The following is a 14,550-nucleotide window of genomic DNA, read 5'->3' on the forward strand; positions in this document are numbered from 1 at the left end:
CCCAGAGGCAAGAGAAAAGATGGCATGTTGGGGAAAAGAGGAAATCCTTTGATGAGAGCTGGCAAATGGGACGAGGTAGGGACGGAGAATCGCACTGGATTCTAAGGGTGCTGGGGAGGCACGGAAGGGTTTTAGCTGGATGTGCCATGATCAAATGTCCCTTTTGCAAGATCATTCTGAGTATTGCTAGAGACCTTTTTGTGGTTTGAATTCATTCATGCAAGAGACACCAAGTACCCACTATGTTTCAAGCACTGACCCAGATGCTGGGGCTGCAAGAGATAATTAATTAAGGGTTCTGCAGACAGAGCAAGATGTGGCAGGGACATTGAGTGCCGCTTCTACAGAGCGGTCTGAGTGTGAAAGGGTATGGCTTTCACAAAAAGAAAGCCAAGCCCTGTGCTGGACAACGCAGCAGTGAGATGGGAGATGGCACTCAGGGAACCTGCAGGGTACTTGCAGTGGAGAGACCGACGACTCCTAGGAGAGAAGAAGGAAGGAATGAAAGCAGGAGTAGAGGCAATGGGTTAGGGGTGGAAAATCCTGATCCTGTAACCTCCCTAGAAGGTGGCCAAGTGGGCAGAGGGGCAGAGGCCCTGGCCAACCCCGTCAGCACCCCCATGCTTTCTTAGCCCTGCTGAGCCTTGCAGCTTGTCTCCTCCTGGCTCCAGAAGTCAGACCAAACCCTGAAGGAGAACAGAGGCGGGTGAGGAGGGGGCGGGCGGGAAACAAGCCCAGGCCTCTCACCCCAGCAGGGCCTTCCTTCCCAGTGGCTGGAGCCAACCCTGCTGAGGAGCCAGAGGTTACAGGGGAGGATTAAGGAGTTGGTTGCTTTTTTACCCAAATTGTGGCTGCATTTTTCTCTCTTTCTTTCTCTCTCTCTCTCTTTTTTTTTTTTTTTTTAAGAAAGAAAAATGTTCCTGTACACGCACCCGGAGGCTTTTGCAGGAGGCGGCTATTGGAGAACCAGGAAAACAAGCCAAGAAACAAGAGAGAGGAAAAAGACCACGCCTCGCTTGGCAGATTCCTAATGGCCCAGGAGACCTGAGGCTTTACAGTGGGAGGCCGGTGGGGGCTGGCTCGGGTGGGAGGGAAGGGCAGGCCGAAGGACAGCCGCTTGCTGGCCAGTGACCTTGGGCGGGATGCTGCCTGCTTCCCTCTGGTGAGAATGGGGAGGAGGGGGCAGGGGCAGGGCTGGCTGGCTGAGGTCACAGGAAGGCCTCTTCCAGCCTGAAACGCGATCTCGGGATGTGGGGCCTGCCAACCTGCAGCGACCCTGGGCCAGCAGAGATGAAAGGCTGCCTGTCCCCAGCTTCCGGACCCCCGAGGCCCCAGTGCCTCCAACTTGAAGGGCAGCAAAGCTGCTGCAGCTGGCTGAAGCCAGTTGCTGGGCTCTCCCCCCCCACCCCACCTGATGTCATCCAACCCTCCCTTCCCTGTTTTGCAGAGGACACTCAGGCCCAGAGAGGGCTGGTGGCCTGCCCGAGGTCACACAGCAAGTTGGAGGCTGAGCCAGGACTCGCCACAAAGTCTTTGGACTCCAAGTCCAGGTCTCATTCCCTTTCCCCGAAACTTGGCTGCCTGGGGGCTTACCCTGGGGAGTTGGAGAGACCCAGGGTTAGGGAGGACAGTTGGGAGCTGTGTCTGTTTGAAGTCACGACTTAATGTTGATTAAAGTGCCTTTTCTTTTTTTTTTTTAAAACAAAAAGAACGTTCCCAGCCCTTGCCATGAGCCTGGACTTGCTCTGCTGGCAGGGGAAGGAATGCAGCTCTGGCCGCCACAGCTGCTGGTGGCCAGCTGCGGCCTCAGCTCCTGCCGCTCCCACCCCAGCAGGCAAAGGGACAAAGGCCTCTTCTCAGCCTGTCCCCTCCAGCCCCCTGGATCAGTGGGGGCAGAGCAACAATCAGGAGGCTCTGTCACTGACCAGCTAAGTCACTGTTCCTCTCTGGGCCTTAGTGCCCTTTCTGGAAAATGGGGGCAGAGTATCTGCCTGACCTACTTCTCAGCACCATTTTGAGGTTTCAAAGAGGTAAAGTTACAGAAATACAGACCTCTCAGCACCTTCTTCTGCCTGAGGGTCAGCGTACTCAGAAACCCCTCTGCCTCAAATGCCGCTCCCTACCTCACGCTTCACCTGGCCAGCCCCAGCTTGCTCAGCTCAGCTCAGCCGGACCATCCCTCGCTCTGGGGAGCCCTCCCTCACCTCCAGACCGTGATGCTCCTTCAAGGTATTTATCACTGTTGTAATTAAATAATTAATTGTGTAATTGGATCTGTCTCCCCACTAAAATGTGAATTCTGTAATAATAATAGCTGACACAAAAGGCTTACCCAGTGCCGGAGACTTTCCATGTACTAACCCATTTAATCCCTGTGCCAGGTACGATTAGTTTTCCCATTTTACAGATGAGGAAACTAAGACCATGAGAGATTTAGTAAATAACCTGAAGTCACAGCAAGTTGGAGGCTGAGCCAGGACTCAAGACAAAGAAGTTGCAGGACCAGGATTCAAATCCAGACCCCAGGCTGCCCCACTAGTCAGGCAGATTCAGCTTGTTCCTTGTCCATCCCAGCTCCCAGAACATCTGGCATACAGTAAGTGCTCCATATACATTGGGTGAATGAGGACACAAACGGGTTATGAATATACACATGAGTATTTGGAGAAGACTAAAGCACCTTCCAGGAGAGAGTTTTGCAGGTGCCATGTGTAGAGCCATGGTGATGGGAGGGGGTACCCAATATATTGTTATAGACCAGTTATTGGGCTTCTTTCTCGAACATACAGGCCAAAAACCTGAGACATCATCTCTGATTCCTCCTTCCACTTCATCTGCCAGAGCCATTCAGTCCCCCGGTTCTGCTCGATGTCTCCCAGTGTACCCCTTCTTCTCCATCCTTCAACCCCCATCTTTTCCTTGGATTTTTATAGCAACTCTTACACAGGTTTCTCTGTCTCTAATTTCTCCTCCTTCAAAGTGGGCCTCTAAAAACAGAAAGCTAATTGTGGGTGCTACCCCTCTTCACCACCTCCCTCACTAATGAACCTTCCGTGGCTCCCCTTTGCTCTCTGGATAAAGCCCACCCTCCTCACCAAGGCTTCTACCACCCAACTCCTGCCTCCACCTGTCCGGTCTCACTTCCTGCCCCTCTCCTCCACGTGTCCTTTGCCCAAGCCACTCTATGCAGTAGAAGTTAAGAGCATGGAAGAAGACAGACCTGGGTTCGAGTCTGAATTTTGCCACTTACTAGATGTGGAAGTTTGTAAACAAATCAGTTCCCTTCTATAAGCCTCAGTTCCCACATCTGGGAAAATGGGCATAATTATGATACCTCTTCATAGAGTCAGTGTAAGGATTAAGTGAATACATACAGTGCTGAGCACAGCACCCGACATGCCCAATAGTTCCTGTAATTCTTATCCTTTCCTCTGCTACAAAGAGCATTTCTTTTATTTTTTATTATTTATTTTTATTTATTTTTAATTTTTGGCTGCGCTGGGTCTTCGTTGCTGCGCGCGGGCTTTCTCTGGTTGCGGCGAGTGGGGGCTACTCTTCGTTGTGGTGCGCGGGCTTCTCACTGCAGTGGCTTCTCTTGTTGCGGAGCACGGGCTCTAGGCACACGGGCTTCAGTAGTTGTGGCGCGTGGGCTCAGTAGTTGTGGCTCGCGGGCTCTAGAGCGCAGGCTCGGTAGTTCTGGTGCACAGGCTTAGTTGCTCTGCGGCATGTGGGATCTTCCTGGACCAGGGCTCAAACCCGTGTCCCCTTCATTAGCAGGCGGATTCTTAACCACTGTGCCACCAGGGAAGCCCAAGAGCATTTCTTACGGTCAGTCTTACTATTCTTTATGACCCAGCTCAAATGTCACCTCTCGGAGGATATTTTTCTTGATATTCACACTCTGTTCCCTAAGTGAAATCAGTCTCACTTTCCAGACTCGCTTGCACTTTGCACCTCTGTAAAGCACTTGTAATATTGTTGTTGCACTCTTTCCCCCATTACCGCAAGACTTCCAGGAGAGCAGGAGCAATACATTCTTTTTTTTTTTATTTTTATAAATTTATTTATTTTTATTTATTTATCTTTGGCTGCATTGGGTCTTCGTTGCTGTGCGCCGGCTTTCTCTAGTTGCGGCGAGCGGGGGTACTCTTTGTTGTGGTGCACGAGCTTCTCATTGCGGTGGCTTCTCTTGTTGCGGAGCACGGGCTCTAGGTGCGCAGGCTTCAACGTTTGTGGCTCACAGGCTCTAGAGCACAGGCTCAGTAGTTGTGGCGCACGGGCTTAGTTGCTCCGCGGCATGTGGGATCTTCCCGGACCAGGGCTCGAACCTGTGTCCCCTGCATTTGCAGGCGGGTTCTTTACCACTGCGCCACCAGGGAAGCCCAAAACAATACATTCTTAACTCTAGCCCATGCCTGGCATGCAGCAGGTGCTCAAACAGTGTTGGTAGAATTGAATGGAGTCACCACTTTCAGTGCTTTTCTTGAGCGCCTTGCAGGGAGGGGGCCTGAGGGATGCTGGGACCTGGTTGCCTGAGTCCCACTCCAGCTCTGGTGTGGGGTATGTTGGTATGTGTGTGGGAGTGGAAGTGGGTAGAAGAAACCCCTGACCTCTGGGCTCACTCTTCTGGCCGGGACTCTTCAGTCCTCTGAGGGAGGAAGAGGAGGTGAGGAGGTCCAGGTGCTGAGCAGGGGTGAGGTAGGGCTATAACAGGAGCTGGCGCGTGGGTTGGAGCTGGGAGACTCCAGCTGCTCTAAGACCAGGGCTGGGCCCGCCAGGACAGGGCCTCATAGCCCAAGTTGCCACCTGCCATGCCCCGCCTCATCCTGGCACCTGGCTTAAGTGACTTTTCAGGTTGTAAAACTGCATCTTGATTTGCAAGGAAGCAGAATCCAAGCCTGGCCTTGTCTGGTTGCTGAGCAAGGAGGAAGGGGAGTGTTCCCTTTTATTCTCCTTTTTGTGTTGGCAACCCCTTGCAATCCTGGGCACATCAAAGAAGGTAGTACTCTTTGTAAACCCAGGTTAAGGTCACATTATCCCCAACTGTTGCTTCAGTTGCTGCTCCTGTCACTACCCCTATTTAAATGCTTCTCTCACTGCTTAGTACCCTCAGGATAAAGTCCCGACTCCTAACACAACCCAGAAAGTCCTGGGTAGTCTGGGCCCTGCCTCCTCGTGGACTTTCTCTCGCTTCCCTCTCCCCCTGCCTCCACATCTTCTGGCCCTTTCTCAGTTCTCTCAAGCACACCTTGCCCCTTCCTCTGGGTCTTCACACATACTCTTTTCTCTGTCTCAAAGGCTTTTCCCCATCACCTGATAATTATGTTTTATGTTGAGTGCTTTTGATGCCTAAGAAATCTTTGCCTATCCCAAGATCATGAAGATATTGCCATATGTGTTCTTCTAGAAGTTTATAGTGTTAGGTTTCACATTTAGGTCCATGATTCATCGTGGATTAATTTTTGTGCGTTGTCAGATAGAGGCTGAGACTCATTCCCGCTTTAATTCCTACTCATTCTTGACAGTTCAGCTTATCCCTCACCTCCTTTGAGAAGCCTTCCTTGACTGCTCCCAGACTAGATCAGTTCCTCCCACTCCACAGCCCATAGCACCCTGTACTTTATTGTAGCACTTGTCACAATTGTAATTAAACAATTATTTGTGTAATTATTTGTTTAACATCTCATCTCCTCTTTTATACTGTAGCTCTCTGAACTCAATGTTTGTGACGGTCTTCTTAAAAAACTTTGTACTGAAATATACATTCAGAAAACTGCACATATCAAAATATATAGCTTGATGGATTTTCACAAACTGAACACACTATATAACTGGTACCCAGATCAAGATGCAGACCATTATGATGCTAAACATTTTCTGTACCCAGGAGTCCCCTCATGTCCCTTCCAGCTATGGCTGTCTTTTTTTACCCTTATATTCTTAGCACCCAGCACAGAGCTAGGCATTATTAAGCTCTCAGAAAAACCAAAAAAATCCCAACTCTTTGTTGAATGAATGAATTAGTTGATGACGCTTAATTCTTCTTCAAAGAACTAGACATGGAATCCAATTTTGGCTCTAGGTCTAGCTCAGTGTGACCTTGAGGCGGTCCCTCTGCTTTCTGGGTCTCAGGTTGCTTGTTTACAAAATGGGTGGGGGGGATGATGGAGGGAGTTTGGATAATAATCCCTTTGGGCCTTTTCCAGATATGGCATTTGGGGCAGAATTAGCCCCCTTAGGTTCTGACAGTACATTGTCAGGAACTATTTTGGTTTCCTGCCTGGAAGTGAAGACCTGGTAGGATTAGAAACTATATCCACGTAGAGCATCAGGAGCCTGGGCCTAAGAGGCAGAGGACGTAGGTTTGAGTCTTGGCCTGGCCTCTGGGTGACCTTGGGCAAGTCCCTTCCCTTCCCTGGGTCTCCTTGGTTTCTTCCCTTAAAATGCGGGGTAGGTTGACCTCAAAAGCTTGACGAACAGCGATGCTGGCTCCAGGCCTCTGAGCACCAAGTTTCTGTTCCTGGAGCACGGGAAACTGGCTCTGGGCTCCTCCCTGCCAGGCACTGTGCGGGGAGAGGAAAGCGCTCGATGTGATAACCACCCTGCAAAGGGAACTCGCAGTCTGGCCAGGGGGACCCAATGTTCAGCCAGGAACCGAGTGGAAAATGGGCTGATGGTCCAAGTGATTCTCTACGTGTGGGGCTGAAGGGAGAGGAGCTGGAGTGTTCCAAGTAGGGGTAGGAGACCTGGCAGTGGGGGTTGGGAGAAGACAGAGATGGCTTCCTGGGGGAGAAGCCTTTGGAAATTGGCAGGGCAGCCCAGGGGCGCTTCCCAGAGATGGGAGGAGGCAGGAAGGAGGAAATTGGGTCCAGGTGACCACAGAGCAGCAACTTGGCCAAGGAGTAGGAGAGGCGGGAGCTTGGGCAGACGCCCCACAGCTGAGCCTTGAAGGGGAAGCGGGGGCTGCTGCCTCTGCCTTGGCCTTGGGAAAGCGCCATCTTCTCAGGCCACAGGCTAGGAAGGAGGGCATTGTTGTGAGCTCAGGCTAGAGGGGCCTCTCTTGGAGCAGCCCCCCAGGGCCCTGCTCAGCTATTCTGGGGCTGCAGGACAGAGGGTGAGAAGCAGAGTCAAGCCCCAGCCCCCAGTTCCTTCCACAGGGCCCTCCCTTCAGCTTGGATCACATTTCTGACTCTTCCTGGCTTTACAACCAGGGGGCACTCGGAGCATCTTTACTGCATCCCATTCTTCAGACCGATGACTGAGGCAGAGTGGTCAGTGGCCAAGTTAAGGAGCTGAGTTACAACTATGCAGATGGTAATAGACAGCAGAGCCTAGAGTTAAGAGCTTGACTGCCGGGGTTCAACTCCCAGCTCTGCCACTTACGAGCTGTGTGACCTTAGGCAAATCCCCTAACCTTTCCGTGCCTCAGCTTCCTCATCTGTAAAGTAGGATGATAATATTACTTATATCATAGGGTTGTTGTGAGGATTAAATGAGGCAATAGATGTAAAGCATTACATCTATAAAGCACTGCCACCTCAGAGGCAGCAAAACGGACAGGCTTTGGAGTCACTCCTCTAGTCCAAGCCTTAGTTTCTTTATCTCTAAAATGGTGCTAATAATTCCTGCCTCTTGGGGTGTATGTGAAGATTAGTAAGGACAAGCTGGCCCCTAATAGGAGTCCACTGGAGGCCTCTCTCTCGCATCCCTTCCCTGCCTCATCATTAGCACGTTCAAGCTCTATTCACCTGTCCCCAGCAAACAGCTGCCCCTTGGCCACCTTGCAGGCCTAGGAATCTACCCTGGCAGTGGGGTTTGGATTAGACAAGGGTCATCCAGGCTCTGGGACCTAGCTCAAGGGATTCTAGGATCTGGGTACCCAGAGGTGGTCTAGAGGGGGTGGAGGTGGGCTCCAGGTGGGCATGGCCTCTTGGCCTCTCTCTGACTCCTCATTCCATGGGGAAGGGTCCAGTAGAGGAAGCCTAGAGTGGGCCCTCTGAAAGGGGGGGTTCCTACCTCCCTGGTGGCCTGGGCCTAAGGGCCAAACTAATTAAGAATAAATGATAGTGAATTCCCTGGCGGTCCAGTGGTCAGGATTGCACGCTTCCACTGCAGGGGGCACAGGTTTGATCCCTGGTTGGGGAACTAAGATCCCACAAAAACAACAACAACAAAAACTCTAAAAAACAAAAGAATAAATGACAAAGCGCATAGTAGACCCTTGGGAAATAGTAAGAATGGCTGCCATCCATTATCTTCACAACATTCCTGAAAAGCAGGCACTATTGAGCCCATTTTGAAGATGAAGAAACTGAGGCTCCAAGAGGTAAAGTCACTTGCTTGGGGGTCACACAGCTATATCTAAGGGCAGAGCTGAGATTCAAAGCTGGATCTGTCTGATACCAAAGGGGCTGCCAGCCAAAGGCTAGGAATCCCAAGGTCACCAGCAGACTCTTGTTAGGGCTGGACCAGAAGCCAGGTGCTGGACTGGGCATGGTGTGGTCCCAGGATGATGAGCAGATCCACTCAGGACAGAGGGGTTTAATGTACCCTCAGAAACCTGCCTGTGAACCCAGCTCCCAACCCTCTAGTAGCGTTCTTACTAAAGTTATTTATTCACTCTATACACATTTGCACACCCCTTCCCTAAGTGTAGCCATATGCTGGGCCCTGGGGACCCTGGATAAGTCAGACTTGGACATTGCCCTCTGAGTGCTGCTAGTCTGCTAGGGGAGACAGAGGCATGGCTAGAAACTGTACTATAGGGTGAGATGGACTAGAGAGTAAGCACATGAGCTGTGGCAACCAACTCCCTGGGCCCCAGCTCTATCACTTATTACCTTTAGAAATGGGGCCAGTTACTAAACCTTTCTGAGCCTCAGTTTCATGTGTGTAAAATGGGGATGATGATAAGATATTTTCTTTTTTCGTTTTTTGGCCGTGCCACACGGCATGCAGCATCTTAGTTCCAGGACCAGGGATCGAACCCGTGCCCCCCTGCCATGGAAGCACGGTGCCCTAACCACTGGACTGCCAGGGAATTCCAAGATATTTTCTTTTAAGATAGCCATGAGGATTAAATAATATCATGAACATGAAATGCTTATATAAAGTCTAGCACATAGAAAGAAGCATCCAGGGGACTTCCCTGGTGGTCCAGTGGGTAAGACTCCACTCTCCCAATGCAGGGGGCCCGGGTGGGTTTGATCCCTGGTTGGGGAACTAGATCCCGCACGCATGCCGCAACTGAGAGTTTGCATGCCGCAACTAAGAGTCCACATGCCGCAACTAAGAGTCCACATGCTGCAACTAAAAGATCCTGCATGCCGCAACTAAGACCCAGCGCAGCCAAAATAGATAAATAAATAAATATTAAAAAAAAAAAGAAAGAAAGAAGTATCCAATGAGTATTAGCTGTCTGTAATTAAGTGTAATGGGGGCATAGAGGAGAAACCTATTTTTTGTTGGAGAACAGGGGTCAGGAGAGGCTTCTTGGAGGAAGGGACATCTGGATTGGGCCCTGAAGGATGAAGACTTCACCTGGAGAAGTGGGGGAGGGCACTCCAGGAGGATGTACCACAGGGACAAGGGCCCAGAGACTGGGAGGATATGACCTGTTTGGGTGTGGCTGAGCAGAGTCAGCTGGGAGGAGTGACTGGAAATGAGGCTGGAAAGGCGGTTTCAAGGACCTCGAGTGCCTCGCTGCCCAGTCTGGACTTTAAAGGGCTGGGGACGGAGCAGGCCTTTAAGAGCTGGGAAGGGACATGATTGTGCCTATTTTAGGAAGATGACTCTCACTGTAGTGTGGAGAGTGAACCGGAAGGGGAGAGACTGGATGTCAGGGAGCGGATCTGAGTTTGTGCCCCCCGTGGGTTAAAGTCCCCCAAGGGCTCCCCAGCAGCCTGCAGATCAGGCTCTGACCTCTTACTTCCCACCTGCCCACAGGCTCTCTCCTTTACATGCGACATCGACATCTTCCCCCTCGGTTCGCCCACTAATTCCTGGTCCTCCCGCTGGTCTCCGTCTAGCCATGCTTCCTCCTGGAAGCTGTTCTGGGCACCCCAGGTCTAGATTAGGTCTTCCTCCTCCTCCTCGGGACATGTAAACTTGCCCAGACTGGACTCTGGCCGAGGGCAGGGACTGTGTGGTCCTGCTCAGGCCTGCGTCCACAAGGCCCAGCAGAGCGTGCCCAGCACATAGGGGGCGCTTATCCCGCAATTGGAGGAATGATTGAACCGCTGAGTAAAGGGACAAGCCCGTTAGGGGGCAGCTGTGATAGTCAAGTGAAAATGATGAGGCCTGCAGTGCCGTGAGGAGAGAGATCCAGCGGGTGAATTGACAGGACACACGATTGATGAGAAGTGAGCACAGGGGGAAAAGAAAGAGTTGGCGATAACTCAGAGGTCTCTCCCTCTGATAGCCTGATGCCTTTAACCAAGATAGGAAACATGGGTGGGGGCGGAGGTGGGGAGGAGGAGAAGGCCTAGGTGGGAGATGGGGCCCCGGTGCAGGCTGTTCCCGGGAATGCCCTTCCTCCCTATCTCCCCACTGGTGGGTCCCCATCAATGTCTGTGACTCTGTCAAAATGTTGCCTCCTCACAGAGGCCACTCTGACCACCCTAGGTAGGCTGGCCCCCTGTGGATCACCCTCTACCAACGTACCCTCTCCATTTCCTTCCCAGCCCTCTTCATGATTGTCATCGTGTATCTATTGATTTGTATTTTGTTTGTAGTGTGTCTTTCTCAATAGATGGGAAGTTCCACGAAGGCAGGGATCTTGCTTGTTTCATTGACCATGTATACCTGGCAGGTTTCGTGAAACACAGTAGGTGCTCAAAACAAGATTTATTGGTATGAATGAGTGAATGAAGGAAGGCCGTGAATGCCATGATAAGGAATTTGACTCTTAGCCTCAGAGGAACGGGGAGCCATGGAAAGTTCTTAAGGGAGGCAGTGTCAGGGTTCAGCTTGTGTTTTAGAAAGCTCACCCTGGGGGCTGTGTAGAAGATGAATTGGGGAGGGAGGCAGGGGGAATTGAGACAAAGACAGTACCTGGGGCCAGGCTTGGAAACCCCCTGCCTGTGGGGGCCTGGAGGCCCCTCCCTGTCCTTCCCCACCCCCGGCCGGGCCTGTTGTCTCAGACCCCAGTGGCGGGCAGGCGGTGGGAAGAGCAGGGCTGGCAAAGCTGACACTCACTAATCACAGCCCTCACCCCGGAGCCGCACTGACTGTCTGGTCTCCATGGAGACACGGCAACCTCCGGCCACTTGTTAATGGCAGCTCAACAAGGCTGCTGCAACAGGGACGGGCCTGACCAGCATGCCCCAGCCCGGCACCACCTGTCCCAGCCTGGGCCTCTGTAGCAAACCCCAGGGGCGCCTGAGCTGGGGGACAGGACTGGAGGTCTGGTGGCTGGGAGGCTCCCCGCACCCTTCCGGAGCCCCACCTCTCTTGGCACTGCCAAGCAGTGAGAGGGCAGAGGCAGCCTCTGCCCTGGCTGACTCCTCCACGGCGCTGCTGGGAAGCTGAGCTCATGCAGGTCACCGAGGCAGGGCCAAAGGGCTGGAGGGGGATGGTGAGGAGAGTGTTGGGGGGGGGACCTGCCTGCATCCCACACACAAGAGGAATGGAGGAGAGGGCGCTTCGCCTGCCACGACAAACCTCTGCTCTGCTAGCCCGCGGCAGGGACCCGACTGGGAACCATCTGTCCAGAACTCTTCCCTAGTTTGCTGTCACTACATCTGAAATCTGAAATGCCACCATTAGCAATTCACTCCTTCGGGAGGCAGCGTGGCATAGCACAAAAACACTGGCTTTGCAGTCAGGCAGTCCTGGATGTAAGGCCTGGCTCTGTCTCACCACCTCTGAGCATCAATCTCCCCATCTGTAAAATGGGATAGTAATTGCACCCACACAGACACACATTCGATCATGCACACTTCTCTGGGCTTACTCTGAGTTATCTTAGGAGGCTGAGCTCAATACCTGTGACTCCTCCTCCCACAGGCCTTTCTTCACCCCCACAGCTGAGCTGGGCGTCTCCTCCATGGTCCCCAGGACAGCATTCACCCTCCTCCTGTAACTGTCTGTCCCACCTTTATCCTCCCCACAGACTGCCCTGTAGGGCAGGGCAAAGTGAGCAGCAGGAGAGGTTTGTCTAGTAAACAAAGGAGGCGGGTAGGGGGAGCCTCCCTCTGCCTTTTGTCCTCCTTCCTCCGCAGGGGGTGCTCAACCCCTAGAGCACTGCTTGAGGGCCTCCTTTCCCTCTCTCCTTCATACCTTTGACCATCTGTCTGTCCACCCAGCCATCCTGCAAAGACGTGTGAGAGGGCCCAGACGTGACCCCCGCAAGCAGGTGAGGCAGAGACCAGATTCCTCGGGTCAGACACCTGAGGCCCACCCACGGCCGCCCCCAACCGTGTTTCTCCTCAGTCACTCCCTAGGCAACATTCCAAGCTGAGAGGGCCCTTGGAAATCAGCTGGTCTAATCCACTGCAGCCAGATGAAGAAACCAAGGCCCAGAGAGGACTGGGGCTTGCCCAAGATCCCACAGCAGCTCTGTTTTTGAGTTGACAGTGTACCAATTATGTGGGCTTGCTTGGGAGGTGGCTTTTGGCTCTCTTGGCCCTGCGGACAGCCATGTTCCCAGTGGCAGCTGGAATGCTGGTGGGAGGCCTGTCTGGCCTTTGCACCCTGACTCCCCAGGGCAGAACCAGGTGGCTCTGAGGGGGCTCAGGGCCTTGGGGGGTGGGGGGGGGGAGTGGGAGGATCTCAGAGGGGCAGCCCGGATACCAGCAGGGGCATGGGATGTCTGAAAGATAAAGGAGGCAACATTGATTTTAAAGACTAAATCAGAAGCCCTGAGCGGCTGTCCCAGCTCTGCCACACTCACTTGCTGGGCAACCTTGGGTGCATCATTTGACCTCTCTGAACCTTAGTTTTCTTATGTGTAAAATGGTGCCACCTTTGTAGAATGAAAACCGTATTGTCAATGGTGACAGCAGTTCAGAGGTGAGGAGTTCTTAACTGTTGGACTGAAAAGCTAAGTCTCTGAAAGGGAAAGGGACTAGCTCGAGGCCACAGAGTGAACCCACATCTCCCTCCCATGAGGTCTTTGCACTGAATTGGATACAAGGTTTAGGAGCTGGAGGAAGCATCCAGACCAGGCTGTTTGCTTGCTGAAGGAGAAGGAAACAGGATCAGAGAAGGGGAGCAAGTTCCCCAAGGTCACCCAGTGAGTCTGGGGCCAATGTGGGCCCAGAGCCCGGGCTGGGCACGAAGTCCCCTTGCCCAGCTGCCTCGCTTGCTCATCCAGCCCCCTTGGTTTTGTCTCCCCCAGTGAGTGGGCGCAGAACGGGCCCAGCTTCCTTCCTGCCGCCCTGCCCGCCGTCTGCCACGTTGGCAGCCGCCCGCAGCCTTCTCGCCCCTGCTGCTGCTGCTGATGCGCATCAGCCGAGACCAACCCGCCGAGAGTTTGCCCAGAACAGCCAGGGCTGCCGGAGCCGGGGCTGGGCTGGCTGACTCTGCCAGACAGGAAGGAGCGAGCCAGCCGGTGTAGGGAGGGAACAAGGGTTGAGCCAGCCCCCAACCTTCCCAGTCCTTCCCCACCCTCACCAGCCAAGAAAGGGAGGCAGGAGGCTTGGGTTGGGGGCCTGGGGCTGGGGTGCCTGTGTGTGAGGTTCAGATAGCTGGGTCTGTCTGTGGGAGCGTGCACACTTAGGTGTGCAGGGAGGGGCATGTTGGGGGTGATTCGTGAGTCTGTGTTTGCCTCAATGCGCACAGGTGACTCTGTGTGTGAGTTTGTGCTGGTTTGTGATACACAGGGGCCACTGCGTGTTTGTGTAAGCACAAGGGAGGATGACAAGACGACGACTGTTAGTGATAAGGAATCTGTGTGCGTAAAACGCTCAGCATGTGTGTCTGAGTCTGTGTACTCACCTCATGCCTGGGTGCGTTGGGGCCCCTGTGAATTTGTTATTGTGTGCAAGAGGATAATGACGTAACTGTGAGTTTGAGCTCCTCTGTGTGTGCCCAAGGGACGGCGATTGTACGTGCACAGCAGAGTCATGCGTGCAGCTGGGATTTTAGGCAGGTTTCCGTGCCCAGGAAGACACTGTGTAACAGAGCGGGCTGGTCCAAATGTCCAGGGCGTGGGCACGGGGTGTCTCTGTGCCCGGCAGGCTTTGTAAGCGTGGTTATCTCTGGTGATGCAGGGGATGACCGTGTGTGATTGTCGATGCTCGGCTGTGTGTGCAGACAACAGGCGGCACGGCTGTTGTGTTCCTGGGGTTGCATCCGCACGGGGCCAAAGCAGCCGTGGCGGAGGTGGCAGTTGCACTATGCAGGGAGAGACAGTATGCTACGGGTTTGCACTTGTTTCTCTGCTCGGCAGGGCCCTGTGTGTGACTGTGTTTGTGCGTGTCTGTGAGCACCGTGTGCTGGAAACTGCGTGCTTCTGAGTCTGTGGTGAGCTGAGTGTAGGAAGGGGGAGTACATGGCCGTGTTGGTACTTGCCTGTGAGCGCCGGGTCAGATGCGCTCCATGTGCTGC

The sequence above is a fragment of the Eschrichtius robustus genome, chromosome 3 (genome assembly GCF_028021215.1).
Source record: "Eschrichtius robustus isolate mEscRob2 chromosome 3, mEscRob2.pri, whole genome shotgun sequence".
Classification (NCBI taxonomy): Eukaryota; Metazoa; Chordata; class Mammalia; order Artiodactyla; family Eschrichtiidae; genus Eschrichtius; species Eschrichtius robustus.